The sequence below is a fragment of the Piliocolobus tephrosceles genome, chromosome 5 (assembly GCF_002776525.5).
Source record: "Piliocolobus tephrosceles isolate RC106 chromosome 5, ASM277652v3, whole genome shotgun sequence".
Taxonomy (NCBI): domain Eukaryota; kingdom Metazoa; phylum Chordata; class Mammalia; order Primates; family Cercopithecidae; genus Piliocolobus; species Piliocolobus tephrosceles.
The window spans coordinates 82,824,236-82,839,851 of NC_045438.1; the positions used below are offsets into that span (position 1 = coordinate 82,824,236).

The 15,616-nt window shown below is 43.3% G+C and overlaps 1 protein-coding gene and 1 pseudogene across 10 annotated transcripts in view; one reads left to right on the forward strand and one right to left on the reverse strand.

Moving 5' to 3' along the window:
* Positions 1 to 15,616, reverse strand: part of ANKRD6 (ankyrin repeat domain 6) — a 205,554-nt gene that overhangs the window by 117,462 nt on the left and 72,476 nt on the right. The window contains exon 1 of one of the 10 annotated variants that reach the window (XM_023205284.1): positions 8,321 to 8,431. The exons of the other annotated variants lie outside the window; for them this stretch is intronic. The gene's annotated coding sequence lies outside the window, so the exon portion shown is untranslated. Of the gene's footprint in view, positions 1 to 8,320; positions 8,432 to 15,616 lie in introns of those variants that run through there. 10 annotated transcript variants of the gene reach the window in all.
* On the forward strand, positions 4,485 to 5,634 carry LOC111538103 (annotated as a pseudogene).

The following is a 15,616-nucleotide window of genomic DNA, read 5'->3' on the forward strand; positions in this document are numbered from 1 at the left end:
AGATCCTACCCAGATAATCCAGGAGAAGCACCTTCTCTCAAGATCCTGCCAATATAATCCAGGAGAGGAACCTTCTCTCAAGATCCTTAACTTAATAACATTTTTGGGGGGCTACATAAGGTAATATCACTCATTTATCATTTAAGGTAATATGCACAGGTTCTGAAGGTTAGGAAATGAATATATCTTTGGCAGGGTGGACATTTTACCTGCAACCATACCAACCCTACCACCAGTAACAACCAGAAAAGTTCAAAACATTAAATATTAAACAAAACATTAAACAAAAAACAAAACAAAACAAAAAATCTGTTTGAAGACCAAAGACCCAAGTCCTTGCAAGAACCTAAGTATTCAAGATCATGAAGGAAAGGGTGGTACAAAGAGGTGAGCCAAATGTTTGGGGACATGTTTTCCTTTGTGGCATTTGCTGATATGCAAGCAGCCGTGAACAGTTTAGGGAACACAAAGGTAGAAAAACTGAGTAAATAAACACTCCAGACTTCGGTTGGAGACCCTGAAAAGGGTTAATCATCCTAGAAATAAGGACATACTGGAAAGACACCAGCTTCCTAAAGACTGATGCCCAGCTCAGAATCAATTCAAATGAAAGAAAAACCAGAGAGGAGATTTATAGTTCATGTATCCAATTAAGGTCTGATGTCCAGAAGACATAAAGAATGTGTTCAAAATCAATAAGAAAAAGATAATCTAATAGGAAAATGCTCCAGAGTTTGAAAAGGTAATTTCACCAAATGGGTTATCCAGACAGCCAATAAGCATATGGAAAGGTGCTCAACTTCAAAAGTCATCAAGGAAATAGGAAGTAAAACCACTAAGCCCAGACAAGGGCTAAAATTTTAAAAGACTGGAAACACCATGGTTGACACAGATCTGGAGCAATGCTAACTTTTTAAACACCTGTGCCTGGGGATGTAAACTGGTATAAGCACTTTAGAAAACTGTTTGTTAGTGCCAAACATCTATGTATCCCATGCCCAAACAATTCCAATTCTAGGTATATAATCAACAGAAATACAAACATGTACACCAAAGGACATATGGGGAATGTTCATTGCAGCATTACTCATAATAATAAACTATAAATTATTGATAATCCATCTAATCATAGAAATGAAGTGAACTATTTCCACAAAATATATTATGACAGTCTTTTGAGGATATCTTATGCACAACATTGTAATTCCATTTATGGCAGGTATGTCCAATCTTTTGGCTTCCCTGGGCCACACTGGAAGAAGCAGAATTGTCTTGGGCCACATATAAAATACACTAACACTAACAATAGCTGATGTACTTAAAACAAAACAAAACAAAACAAAAACTCCAAAAAATCTTTTTTTTTTTTAGATGGAGTGTTGCTCTGTCACCCAAACCGGAGTGCAGTGGCACAATCTCAGCTCACTGCAACCTCTGCCTCCCAGGTTCAAGCAATTCTCCTGCCTCAGCCTCCTGAGTAGCTGGGATTACAGGTGCATGCCACCATGCCTGGATAACTTTTTGTATTTTTGGTAGAGATGGGGTTTCACCACGTTGGCTGGGGCGGTTCCAAACTCCTGACTTCACGTGATCCACCCACCTCGGCCTCCCAAAGTGTAGGGATTACAGGCGTAAGCCACCACGCTCAGCCCTTCATAATGTTTTAAGAAAGTTGACAACTTTGTGTTGGGCCACATGCAAAGCCATCCTGGGCCATATGGTGGCCACCAGCCATGGGTTAGACAAGCTTGATGTATGGTTTGGCTACTTAAGTCACTGAAATGTGACAGTCTGATAATTCTTGTTTTCACAAATTGGAACATTACATTTTCCCACATTATACTTTAGAAAATTTATCTATAGAAATAGCGAATGCATTCTGAGTCGCTTTGCCATGCCATATAAATAGGGAGAGATTGCCTTGTTCTTCACTTTGCTTTCTCTTTGTGTGTCTCTGTGAAGCTCACTGCCACCTAAGACTAACATTAATGCCTTTCTGCTCCAGAATGTAGTTAACCAAAATATTTAGGTTATGTTCTTAAGTAGTTTATTGTTTGGTAATTTAACAGTATACAAAGTTGAAAATGAAATTTAAAATATAATTTTTAAAAACTGCAAAACAACCAAAATGTCCATGAATAGCAGCAGGGATAAACTGTGATATATATTCATACTATATAAGAATGTAAATCAATAAACTATTACTATTCATAACCATGTGGATAAATCTTGCAAATATCCTGCTAAGCAAAAGAGGCCAGATACAAAAAGGATATGCTATATGATTCTCCTTATATAGAATTCAGAAACAGGCAAAAGTCATCGATTGCATTATAAGTCAAGACAGTCATTTGGAGGAGAAAGCAGGCAGGGATTGGGAGGGGGGATACTGGAAATTTGGCAGTATTCAATTTCCTGATTTGGGTGGTAGTTATGTGAGTGCATTCCCTTTGTGAAAATTCATCAATCTGTATGTTTACGGTTTGTGCACTTTTCATTTGGTATATATTTTAATTGAAAATTAAAAAGAAAAAACAGCCATGACAGCCATAAACAGTGGTTCATACCTGTAATCCCAGCTACTCAGGAAACTGAGGAGCTTGAGACCAGCCTGGGCAACATAGTGAGACTCTGTCTCTAAAAAATATTTTTTAAAATTTAGCCAGGCATGGTCGCACATGCCTATGGTCCCAGCTACTCAGGAGATGAGGCAGGAGGATCTCTTGAGCCCAGGAATTAAAGGCTGCAGTGAGCAATGATCCCACCACTGCACTGCAGCCTGGGCAACAGAGGAAAGAAAGAAAGGAAAGAACAAAAGAGAAAGGAAAGGAAAGAAAGAAAGGAAAGAGAAGAAAGAAAAGAGAGAGAGAGAAAGGGAGGGAGGGAGGGTGGAAGGAAGGAAAGAAGAAGGGAGGGAGGGAGGGAGGGAGGGAGAGAGGGATGAAGGAGAGAGAAATAGAAAAGAAAAAAACAGCTATGAACTATGAGCCCCAAGATCTGAATTTTCTGAGTGGAAACCATTCACTCTTCTAAGACAGACAACAAGGATTATTACTCTTTCTAGATTAGCTATGAAATCTATCCCAATCAGTATTTTTGATTAAAATTGATATTAATGTGCAACATGCTGCACATCCATTTGCTAAGCTTACTGGCATTTCTGACACTTTTCAGGAAATTCAATTCTATGCTTCACTAATACTGGTAAAGCACTGAAAATATCTCCTCCAGTCAAAGTACAGGTTCACCCCAACAGCAAACACAGATGTTGCTCCCTGTGCCCACCCTGGCCACAGCCCCACACTCCAGACTGCACAGCTGGCTCCCAATGACAGCATGGGATCCCAAAAACCCGACTGCACTCTGCCCCACAACTTGGTGAACGACACTTGTTCTGAGACCAAAACCAAGAGGTGGCTTAGATTTGTCCCATGGTAGTTCATGTGGGAGTGGAGAGAATAGAGTGTGATGACATATCTGTATAACACTTAACACTTAACACTGCAAACTTTCCTTTGTTCATTAGGAGACCCAACCTCTCTACTGGATGTTTTATAAATACAGAATTTACTGGCATTTAAGACTGCTGCTGTAAGTTTATGTTGGGAGTAACAATGATCAAAGTAGAAGATCATTTTTACTTTTCTATACCATCTATGCATGGAAGTCTACCTACATGGCCCATACAGGCTTATCATAAGACCTTGTAACTGCTTTCATCTTGACTTCTCCAGGACTCAAAGAACAGTCAAGGTAACCCACAATCAGGACCATACCTAAGACCAAACTGTGAGGCTTAGGTCTGTAATCTCAGTACTCTGCGGGGCCGAGGTGGGAGGATCGCCTAAGCCCAGGAGTTCAAGACCAGCCTGGGCAGCAGAGTGAGACCTCGTCTACAAAAAAAAAAAAAAAAATTTAATGTTTTTAAAAATTGAAAAAACACTCTTGAGGTTCTTTGGTCTCCGCTTTGGCCACATTTCTCTATTCATTTCCCTTGACTTCCCTTTCAGAAGATGACAAGCACGGGAATTCAGTTATTTGCCACAAAATCATTTAGCAAATCATTAAGGCAATCCTAAAACAGAAAAAAATGTAGTTCTTTTGTTCCCTAGGGAATAGTGACATCAACAATATCAGGACCAAATTAGATTATATCAAAAGCCATAGCCAACATTTTCCTGGGCCAGGCACTGCACTAAGCACTTTATATGCATTATTCTATGTAACCCTTACAAATCTATTCATATTATTATTCATATGCCCATTCTACAGATTAGAAATAAAGGCTAAAAAAGGTTCAGTAACTCACCCAGAGGTTCACAGTTAATAAATGGCAGATCTGACCCTGAAGCTTCAGAGTGCCTGACCCCACAGACTATGCCTTTAACCACTAACTACTTTGCCTCCTTATAGTCTTAAATAATATAAGATTGGAGGGGCTGGCGGCAGGCGGTGGAAGCGCAGGGCCTGCTCCTGTTGGCACCATGGCCAAGACCGTGGCCTATTTCTACGACCCTGACATGGGCAACTTCCACTACGGAGCTGGACACCCTATGAGGCCCCATCGCCTGGCATTGACCAGGCGTAATGCCTGGTCCTGCATTACGGTCTCTATAAGAAGATGATCCCCAGTGTTTCCCGGGCTCTTTGAGTTCTGCTTGCGTTACACAGGCGCATCTCTGCAAGGAGCAACCCAGCTGAACAACAAGATCCGTGATATTGCCATTAACTGGGCTGGTGGTCTGCACCATGCCAAGAAGTTTGAGGTACCACCCTCGGGTGCTTTACATTGATATTGACATCCACCATGGTGACGGGGTTCAGGAAGCTTTCTACCTCACTGACCAGGTCACGACGGTGTTCTTCCACAAACAGGGAAATCACACTTCTTCTCTGGCAGGTGACATGTATGAAGTCGGGGCAGAGAGTGGCCACTACTACTGTATGAATGTGCCCCTGCGGGATGGCACTGATGACCAGAGTTACAAGCATCTTTTCCAGCCAGTTATCAACCAGGTAGTGGACTTCTACCAACCCACGTGCATTGTGCTCCAGTGTGGAGCTGACTCTCTGGGCTGTGATCGATTGGGCTGCTTTAACCTCAGCATCCGAGGGCATGGGGAATGTGTCGAATATGCCAAGAGCTTCAATATCCCTCTACTGGTGCTGGGTGGTGGTGGTTATACTGTCTGAAATGTTGCCCGCTGCTGGACATATGAGACATCGCTGCTGGTAGAAGAGGCCATTAGTGAGGAGCTTCCCTACAGTGAATACTTCGAGTACTTTGCCCCAGACTTCACACTTCATCCAGATGTCAGCACCCACATCGAGAATCAGAACTCACGCCAGTATCTGGACCAGATCCGCCAGACAATCTTTGAAAACCTGAAGATGCTGAACCATGCACCTAGTGTCCAGATTCATGACGTCCCTGCAGACCTCCTGATCTATGACAGGACTGATGAGGCTAATGCGGAGGAGAGGGGTCCTGAGGAGAACTACAGCAGGCCAGAGGCACCCAATGAGTTCTGTGATGGAGACCATGACAATGACAAGGAAAGCAATGTGGAGATTCAAGAGTGGCTTGGGATGCTATGTCCCAAGGAATTCCTTTTCACCACTTGGTTGGACTGAAGGGAAAAGGAGTGGCTCCTAGAGTCCTGGAGTGGTCACCCCAGGGCTTTTGCTGACTCTGGGAAAGAGTCTGGAGACCACATTTGGTTCTCGAACCATCCACCCCCTTTTCCTTTATCTCCCAAGGCCTGACAATGGTACCTATTAGGGATGAGATACGGACAAGGATAGCTATATGAGACATTATTGGCAGTGGGCCCTGGAGGTCAGTCCCTAGCCCCCCTTGTCCCTTATTTCTTCTCTGCTTCACTCCAACCCAGAGATTTTGAGGGACAAATGGGTAGACAAGGAATGAGATTGTCTCTGACTTCCTCCTACCCTTGCTTCCAGGGAAGATGAAGAGAGGGATTTGGCAGGGGCTCTGGCTCCCTAACACCTGAATCCCAGATGATGGGAAGTATGTTTTCAAGTGTGGGGAGGATATGAAAATGTTCTGTTCTCACTTTTGGCTTTATGTCCATTTTACCACTGTTTTTATCCAATAAACTAGGTCGGTAATTTTTGTAAAATAATAATAATGCAAGATGAGTACTTAAAGCAAACAGGGTACCCAGGCTTGGGTCTGCAGGTAGGGGTAGAAAATCCAGACCCGCAAGCCAGGAATGGCTGCAGCACTACTCAGAGCAGGAGCAGGAATCTCCCAATGCCTCAGGGTGTGCCTCTAAGAAATGGCTACAACCCATAGCTCTGGCCAGGTAGCCAGGAACCAGAGAGGAGAAAGAATCCAGTGAGGTCCTGAGAAAAGTGCGTATTTGGGAAGAGTCTATGGAGGAAGAGGAATCGGGCTGTGGTGGGCCCACTCATACCCCTTCATGACCTCAGCCTTGCAATGGGGTGTTTTATAGATGACTAACCCCATGTCAAGGGCAGCTGCTTTCCCTGGGCCTATGATTGCACCCTCATAATAAGCCCTGACACAGAAGTCTCTGGATGAAGAGGAGATGTCAGCAGGTGATTCTACTGCTCCCTTTATTACCTGTCCAAGGCAATGCTAAGCAACACCAGCCATCACCATCTAGCTCTCCGCCCCAACCTTCAGCAACCACTCAGTTACCCAACAGATATAACACTGAGCACCTACTAGGTGCAGGTACTGTGAGGGGTACCAGACTTACAGCATAGAGCAAAGCAAAGATCCTTCGTGGAACTTACATTTCATATGATTCTATTTATATAAAATGTCCAGAAAAGGCAAATACATAGAGACAGAAATTATATCAGTAGTAGACTAGGGCCAGGGAGATTGGGGGGAAATGGGAGTCACTGCTAATAAGTACAGGTTTCTTCTGAAGGTGATGAAAGTCTTCTAAAATTAATTGTGATGATTATTGCACAACTCTTTGAATATACCAAAACCCACAGAATTATACACTTTAAGTAAATGTTATGGTATGTGAACTAGATATCAATAAAGCTGTTGAATTAACAAAAATAATAAGGACCAAAAAACAGAACTTTCCATCTGAAGCTCTGCTGTATGCTATTGCCACAGTACCAGGTGCTTTCTGTATATAAGGAAGAACATGAAAGCTTCCCAATGAGGCTAAAAAAAAATAAACTGTTCGGAAAGACTTTTAAGTGCCCAACCTATTTACTAATGTGCCTCTTAATATGTTAGGCACATCTGAGATTATTACGTGACTAAAGATAGGCTAAATTATGCTGTAGTAACAAGCCCCAAATCTCAGTAGCTAAATAACAAGCTGATTTTGCATTTATGCTACACACACTTAGGGCTGGCTGAGGCTGTTTCCTCTCCAACTTGCCCAGACTGACAGAGCAACCACTATCTGGAGCTTTGCCAGTCTCCACAGCAGAGGGCAAGAGAGATCTGGAGGGTCACACACTGGTGACTGAGTGACTCAGCCCAAAACTGATATAGCATACTTCTCTCAACATGGCTAGAAGTAGTCACATGGCTCCAAAAACACAAGGAGGCCAGGAAACACAAGCCCATCACATGCCTGGAAAACAGAAAGCTTTGAAAAGCCAGTAAACAGTGCTAATGTTTGCACAGGCGATTAAGGTATAGTGTGGTTAAGAATGTGGATTGTGAAGTCAGCATACTTGGCTTAAATCCCAATGCTATCACTCACTATCTAGACATCACCACATTACTTGGGAGAAGTTAACTTGACCTCTTTGGGCCTCAGTTTCCTCATCCATAAAATGGGGAAAGTAATGGTATTCACCTCATAGGTCTGTTAGAAGATTAAAGAGGATTTCTATCTGTAAGGAATGGAGAACAGAACCTGGCAAGTGCTAATGCCATAAGTACCATATAACCTTTATTATTTAAAAAAAAAATAAAGGAATGTTGTTTTATCTGTGTAATATAATGAATTGGCCCTGTGTGAAGTATCATTCTACAGAATCCAACACATACAAAGTAGGCATAAAATAAACTGCAGCCCTTAGTAACAGAAAACCAGGACTTCCACGTCTTACTTAGCCCGCCCTTGAACTAGTTGTCCGGTCCCTTGGCTTCATGTTTCGTTCTTATCTTTTAAGTGAAGGCTCTCCAGCACTAAAAGCTTGGAATTCTTTATTCATGGGTCACTGACTTGGCCCACTGTGGTCTTTTCACTGTTTGCTCTCTGTTCTTTGCCAATAAAGGATGGTCCTCTCCTTCAAATCAAGGGAGCACCAAGACATTCCCTACCTGGTTCCAAAAGGCAAACCTCACCTGGATGCGCCCCTCTGGGCAAGCCGACCCTAGCCCACTTTCTGCCAGCAAGCCATCAGGAAGCAGCCAGGAGAGAGGCAGGTCACTGGTGCACTTCAAAGGAAGCGCCCGCCTCCCAGGGAGAGTGGGGAGGGTGCACAGTCGCCCAGAGGGAGGGCAGCTGGCCTCCACCCAGAGCTCTGGTGAGCTGCCTCCTCCCATCCCTGTGCAAGAGCTTCATGGCCCTCAACAAACAGCTCCATACACCTTTTAGAAGCACCCTCCTCACCTGCACCTTCCCTCTTTGGCCCAGGTGGGTACTGCACCTCTGTGTTGGAGGAGTCCTTGTGGTTTATGGAGAGCCAAACATTCCCACAGATCTGTTGTTTAGTTTGGCCCTATTCTGGGGTCAGGAACAGGAATACAAATTTAAAAATTAGGAAGACATGCCGTGAGATTTTTTAAAAAAATCTCCCAGTAAGGCAAAGCTTTAAAAAGTGGGGGCCATTCACAATATTTCAACCTCAGTCTAACACGTTAAATATGTGAATAAAATATAGGTAACAAGGAAAATAAATCTCAGTGCTGCTGTTTTTCTAATGTTGATGACCATGTCCAACAACTTCAGTCTCAGTAGCTGAGGCATCCTCCCTTTAGGAGCCATTAAAGCCACCTCCCCCAGTGTAATCTATCTTTTCTGTCGGAAGTCCTTTTTGCCCTCCATGTGTATCTCTGAGTCATGCTCTCTTTCTCTTTCTGCTCCTGTGCCCTGGCTGGGATGCTATGGCAACTTCCACCTCCTGGGAATTCCCTGATTTCCCCAACTCTCATCACTTCTAGGTCACTTACTGTCAACACCCATTTGTCCCTGCCCTGGGCTATCCTTTAAGGTTCAAGCCAACAGCAAGTGGGCGAGACCTCTTGGAGGCAGATTGTCCAGGCTCAATCAAAGCACAGAATACTGCAGCCCCAGCCAATGTCTTAGACTGCAACCTCACACGGGACCTTGAGCCAGAACCACCCAGCCACTCCTGGATTCCTGACGCACAGAAACAGTGCGGAATACTAAACGCTTATTGTTTTAAATAAAGTACTAAGTTTGGAGTAATTTGTTATACAGCAATAAATAACGAATACAGGTGGTATCCAGGTGATAAAGCAAGTTTAATAAAATATAGAATTTATGCAGGCGGTAGGTATACAGGTGTTCACCGTAAAAGTCAGCTTTGCTGTATGTATGAATATTTTCAGAATCAAACTTGGGAGGGAAAGCGTAGGCTGCATAATATAAAACTGGCAGCTGGATCAGCCTAGGACACAGCTACAGGAAAGTTTCCTGAACAATAAAATAAAATGATTTGAAAGAAGTACCAAGGAATATAGTGTTTTGGAAGCAGATATCTTTGGAGCATTTACTATATATATTTTATAGTATATGTATGTATATATAAAGTAGGATTAGATGTGTATGTGCTACTTTATCCCAACTCCCAATTTTCCAACAAACACTGATCTGCCAATTTCAGTTTTTATCAGCAAAGGCCACTTCTCAGGAATCCCATGAAGACAAGGAATTACCATAATATCAAAGGTAACCTATTTCTTCCAATGAGGCCACCAAACATCCATTTGCTAAACCATGCTCTGTTTGTTCTGTCTGATTTAGTTCCCAAACTAATTAGGCTAGCTTAATTCCCTGCTGCTTTATCAGCTAATGGTTAAAGAAACTGATTAACTTTTACAGAACATGCTCAACATAGAGCTGCAACAAATGGGTAATTCTGCACTCCAGAGAAATCGGACTGGTAAAACCAGTGCTGGTGCCAGTTGGTGCTTTCCTTGCTATTTACCTATACTTAACATCCACCCCTGCATATTTTTATAGTGAAGACTATGCTAAAATTGCTGTTCATATCCAACATCGAGGATGTATTTTTACATAAATAATGCAACTAGCCCAGTCTTTTTATGTAATGATATGAACCATAAAAGATTATGCATTCAATAGAAATACAAACTCATTATTTTCTTCAAATATAAACAAACCAAAATCTGCCTGTCAGTGATTGGAGCCCACTTTGTTTATTTTACAGATATCAGAGGTGGTCATCACAATGTTGACTGATAATAAAAGTTACCCTGTTACAAAGCACACAGTAATGTACTGGAGATAAGCTTGGAAAATATTGACAGTTGGATTCAGTGTTTAGCATAGAGTCTTATTTATATTGCATATGGAATCCTCAACACTGGCCAATACCAACACACCTGGAAGGAGAGGCCCCTGCAGTATTCACCACAGACAAGCACAAGGTGAGGTGGACTAGAGACTGGCTTATTTAATCTTACCTCATCTGCCTCCTAGTTGGAGAGGACAGAAAGTGAAACACTACATTTTTCAGGCTCCACACCTTGCAGCTAGAGATCGGGATGTGAACCAACTAAAGTCACCTGTGCAAAATTAGGGAGGAAGAAGTGAAGCAGAGGCCTCTCTAGGCAGCTTTTGGCTGGCAAGCAAACTGTGGCATGGGAGGTGGGCTTTTGTTTCATTCTGTCCAGCTTCATTGAGGTATAACTGACAAATTAAAATTGTACAAATTTAGGCTGGGTGTGGTGGCTCACGCCTGTCATCCCAGCATTTTGGGAGGCCAAGGCGGGCAGATCGCTTGAGGTCAGGAGTTCAAGAGCAGCCTGGCCAACATGGTGAAACCCTGTCTTTACTAACAATACAAAAATTAGCCAGGCATGGTAACAAACGCCTATAATCGCAGCTACTAATGAGGCTGAAGCAGGAGAACAGCTTGAACCCAGGAGGTGGAGGCTGCAGTGAGTTGAGATTGTGCCACTGCACTCCAGCCTGGGTGACAGAGACTCCATCTCAAAAAATAAAAATAAATAAAATTGTATAAATTTAAGGTAAACATGTTTTGATATATGGATACATTCCTAAATGATTACCACAATTGGGCTAATTAACACATCCATCACCTCAGTTACTTTTGTATGTGGTGAGAATACTTAAGATCTACTCTCCTTGCAATTTTCAAGTATAATACACTAACTGCAGTCACCATGCTGCACACTAGATCTTCAGAACTTACTCATCTTATCATTGAAAGTTTATACCCTTTGACTAACATCTTCCCATTGCTTCCACCGCCCTCCCCCAGCCCCCGCAACTACCTTCCTACTCTATGAGTTTGACTTTTTAAGATTCCACGTGTAAGTGGAATCATGCAGTAGTTATCTTTCTGTGTTTGGCTTATTCGTTTAGCATAATGTCTTGCAGGTTCATCCATGCTTTCGCAAATGGCAGGCTCTCCTTTATTAAGGATGAATGATATACCATTGGGGTTCATTTCCTTTATTCAGTGGACGCAGGTTATTTCCACATCTTGGCTATTTTAAGTAATGCTGCAACAAACGTGGGGTGCTGATATCTTTTCATGACAGTGATTTCATTTCCTTTGGATATATACCCAGAGGTGGGATTGCTGGATTATAATGCAGTTCTATTTTGAATTTTCTGAGGAACCTCCATATGGTTTTCCATAATGACTGCACAAAATGGGTAGGTTTTCTGTAACCACACTCTAGGGCCACTCTCGAGTGCCAGGAGGCACTGTAGCGGCAGACCCTTCTCCATTCAGGCTTCCTGAACTTTGGAACCAGCAGAGTGGGTTCTAGAACCTACAGCTCCAGTTAACGTCCTGTGAGTTGGCAGGCCTGCCAGAGGACCAGATCTTCACTCTTCTGGGAGTTGCTCTGAGGGCCCAGCCCTGCCGGTGACTCTGTGAGCACTCAATTCTGCCTCCTTCTGCTTAAAATGCCTAGAGGAGTTGCTGTTTCCTATACTGATCCCTTACTTAATCACAACAGAAATCTCGTATCTTTTAAGAACACTAAAAAATGAAAATACAATGATTTCTCCACTGTATATTTTCCAACTACTCAATCACTAAGCACTTCAGGATGGGTGATAAGTGCTGAAATTGCACAGATGGTGCATACGGGAGGACAGCCCCCGGAGAAGGCAGAAATACAGACGCCTGGTAAGGAAATGGAGAGCCAGCATAGCCCCAGAGTGGTCAGGGTTAGACCAACTCTGCCTGCAGAGAAGAAAGTGTGAGGGGAGGACATACAGGGAAACTAAAACCATAAAAGCTAATCTGAAATTGACATAATAGGCCAATCAGCCACAAAACTTACCTGTGGACACATGTGACTCATGGAAAGCAAGCTCGCTACTTTACAGTTAAAGCTCACATGGTATAAGGTGGGGCCAAAAAAAGAAGCTGTAATGTCAGGAGCTCTGTGACATGTGCGCGATTTCTTTGAGCATTTCCAGGCTGTGGTCGCACAGTGATTTAGAATTTTCATTAAAGCAAAAGGCAGGAAGCCTTCTATTTGGTTTAAAGCCAGCATGTCTGAGTTCTATTCCCCACACTGCTGCTGCAGACTGGATGGGCAAATCCCCAATTTGTTTCCTTTACTTCAAGACCGTCCTTCAGCCAGGCACAGTAGCTCACACTTATAATCCTAGTACTTTGGGAGACCAAGAAAGGAGGATTGCTTGAGTCCAGGTGTTCGAGACCAGCCTGGTCAATATAGCAAGGCCACATCTCTATAATTTTTTTTTTTTAATTTAACCAGGTGGGTAGCACATATCTGTATCCCAGCTTCTTAAGAAGTTGAAGCAGAGGATCTTTTGAGCCCAGGAGTTCAAGGGTGCAACAAGCTATGACCATGCCACTGCACTCCAGCCTGGGCAACAGGGCGAGACCCTGTTTTTAAAAAAAAGAGAGAGACTGTCCTACAACAAGAGTCTCAATAATAAGAGCAGCAGCTGCCCTCTGTGGAGAACCTACAAGCTCATGTTCCCTACGCGTCCCATTTAACCTCAGAATCCCATCAGCTGGTTACTATTAAATGGATACGACCATTCTCCCTGGTTTACCACTCCCATCTTGATGCAGGCCTCCATCACCTCTCAGCTGGATGCTGAACAGCCCCGTGCCTGGTCTTTCTGTTTCCGTTCTTCCTTTCCCCTCCCCACACTATCTCAATACAACTGCCAAGGTGATCCTTTAAACCTCAGGTCAGATAATGTCACTTTTCTACTCAAACACCCTCTCCCTCACCCCCACCGTGGCTTCTCATTTTACCCAGAATAAGCACCCAGGTCTGGACAATGGTCTCCAAAGTCCTCCAGCATCTGCTCCCCACTTACCTCTCTGATTACATCACCTCCTGCTCCCCTGGCTCATTCTGCTCTGGCCACGCCAGCCTCCTTGCTCCTCCTCCAGCACACCAGGTACACCCCTGCCTCAAGGCTTTGCACTACGGTCCCTCTACAAGGAATGTTCTTATCACCAGCTAGTGAAACAGCCTTCGCCTTTAGGTCCTACAGGTGTTTGTACAAATGTTACCTAATCAGTGATGCCTTCTCTGACTACCCTATTTAAAACTGCAGTCTTAGCACTTATTGCCATCTACATAATGTATTAATTCATTTTGTTTACTGTTTGTCACCCTCTCTGTTCCTTGAGAATAGAAATTGTTTTGTTCAAGCCTATATCAGCCACATATAGCAGGCACTTAATATTTATTGAATTTGATGAAAAGATGAAGAATGTAGGGGATTAGGTAACTACCACATCTACACAGGTAGTAAGCAGCAGCAAAAGGGGCCAAACTCAAGTTCCCTCTGACTCAGAAGCCCATACTCTGTCCAGAGCAACCTAAACTCTCCTTCCATAGCCCAGGGGCTTTATGAGATGCAGCAGACATAAAATAAACACCCAAACCAATGGCCTTCTGTCCTCTAATGGCTTTCTGTCCTCTCTCTGCCCAGGAGAGGTGACATCAGGCACTGGCCTAATCTACACGACTTCCTAAGAGAGCGTGCACAACCTTAGAAGCAGTGGTACCCCATTTCTGAGGACTCTCCTTGTCTTTCTCTTTCAATCCTTCCTTGAGCGCCCCAGCAGCCAAAAAGCATCAGACCCACCCACTAGTCTAATGCAAAAAGCTCCTCACAGCCTGAGAGTTCAGTAGTTTTGTCCAATTACTAACCTCGGTGAGATATTATAGCTTCTGCAGATTACCTCTGATTCTGGCTGAAAGAACTGTGTGAGTCCAAGCCAAGAACCCTGCTGCCTGCAGGATGAAAGAGACACTGGAAGGGTTCCCACGGCACTACGAGGAGGTTGCAGAGGGTGTGGTGGAGCGGTTACAGCCCAGAGTTATATAGAAATAGGAGCAGCTGCAGCAAAGGATGGGGGAAATCCTGTTAGAACCAGCCAACCCCCACCTCCACACCCCACTCCCCTTGGTGGAATAAAATTTATTTTGTCATACCCTAAGTGAAGATCTCTGTATTTTTAAATTAAATCAATTAACATAAATAACACACTTAGAATAGTACCTGCCACTGTAAGTACTACATTTCTGTAGCTATTATCATAATGGGATTTAATTGCTATATTTTCTTGACAATAGCCAAAAGCTCAAAAAGGGTCCCATCGGGTAAGGAAAGCAAGAATCAAATCTGCATATGCTTTAAAAGCTAACTTTCTTTTTTTTTTGAGACGGAGTCTCGCTCTGTGGCCCAGGCTGGAGTGCAGTGGCTGGATCTCAGCTCACTACAAGCTCCGCCTCCCGGGTTTACGCCATTCTCCTGCCTCAGCCTCCCGAGTAGCTGGGGCTACAGGCGCCCGCCACCTCGCCCGGCTAGTTGTTTTTTTTTTTGTATTTTTTAGTAGAGACGTGGTTTCACCATGTTAGCCAGGATGGTCTCGATCTCCTGACCTCGTGATCCGCCCATCTCGGCCTCCCAAAGTGCTGGGATTATAGGCTTGAGCCACCGCGCCCGGCCAAAACCCAACTTTTTAAAAAGTATTCATCAGCCCAGACTCTTCTAAAAAATAAATAAGACGAGGCTGTAAGCTTTTGTAGATAGGGATTTGGACCTATTTCTCTTTATCTCTCTTTTTTTTAATAATAAAATTTCGCCATTTTTTAAAATAAAGTTTCGTCACCTTGCCCAGGCTGGTGTCGAACTCCTGGGCTCAAGCCATCCACCTGCCTCAGCCCCCCAAAGTGCTAGGATTACAGGTGTGAGATACCATGCCCAGTCTATTTCTCTTTATATCTCCTTTGAAATGTTCAAATGATTATTCTGCATAATTGTGGTTATTTTTATTATAGTTACGTTAAGTATGGCAATGTTACATTATCTGAAGTAACTACAGACGTGAAACTGAAAAAATCTTTTTCAAGTAAACAGGCAGCGTAAACCCCAGATATGCCTACTAT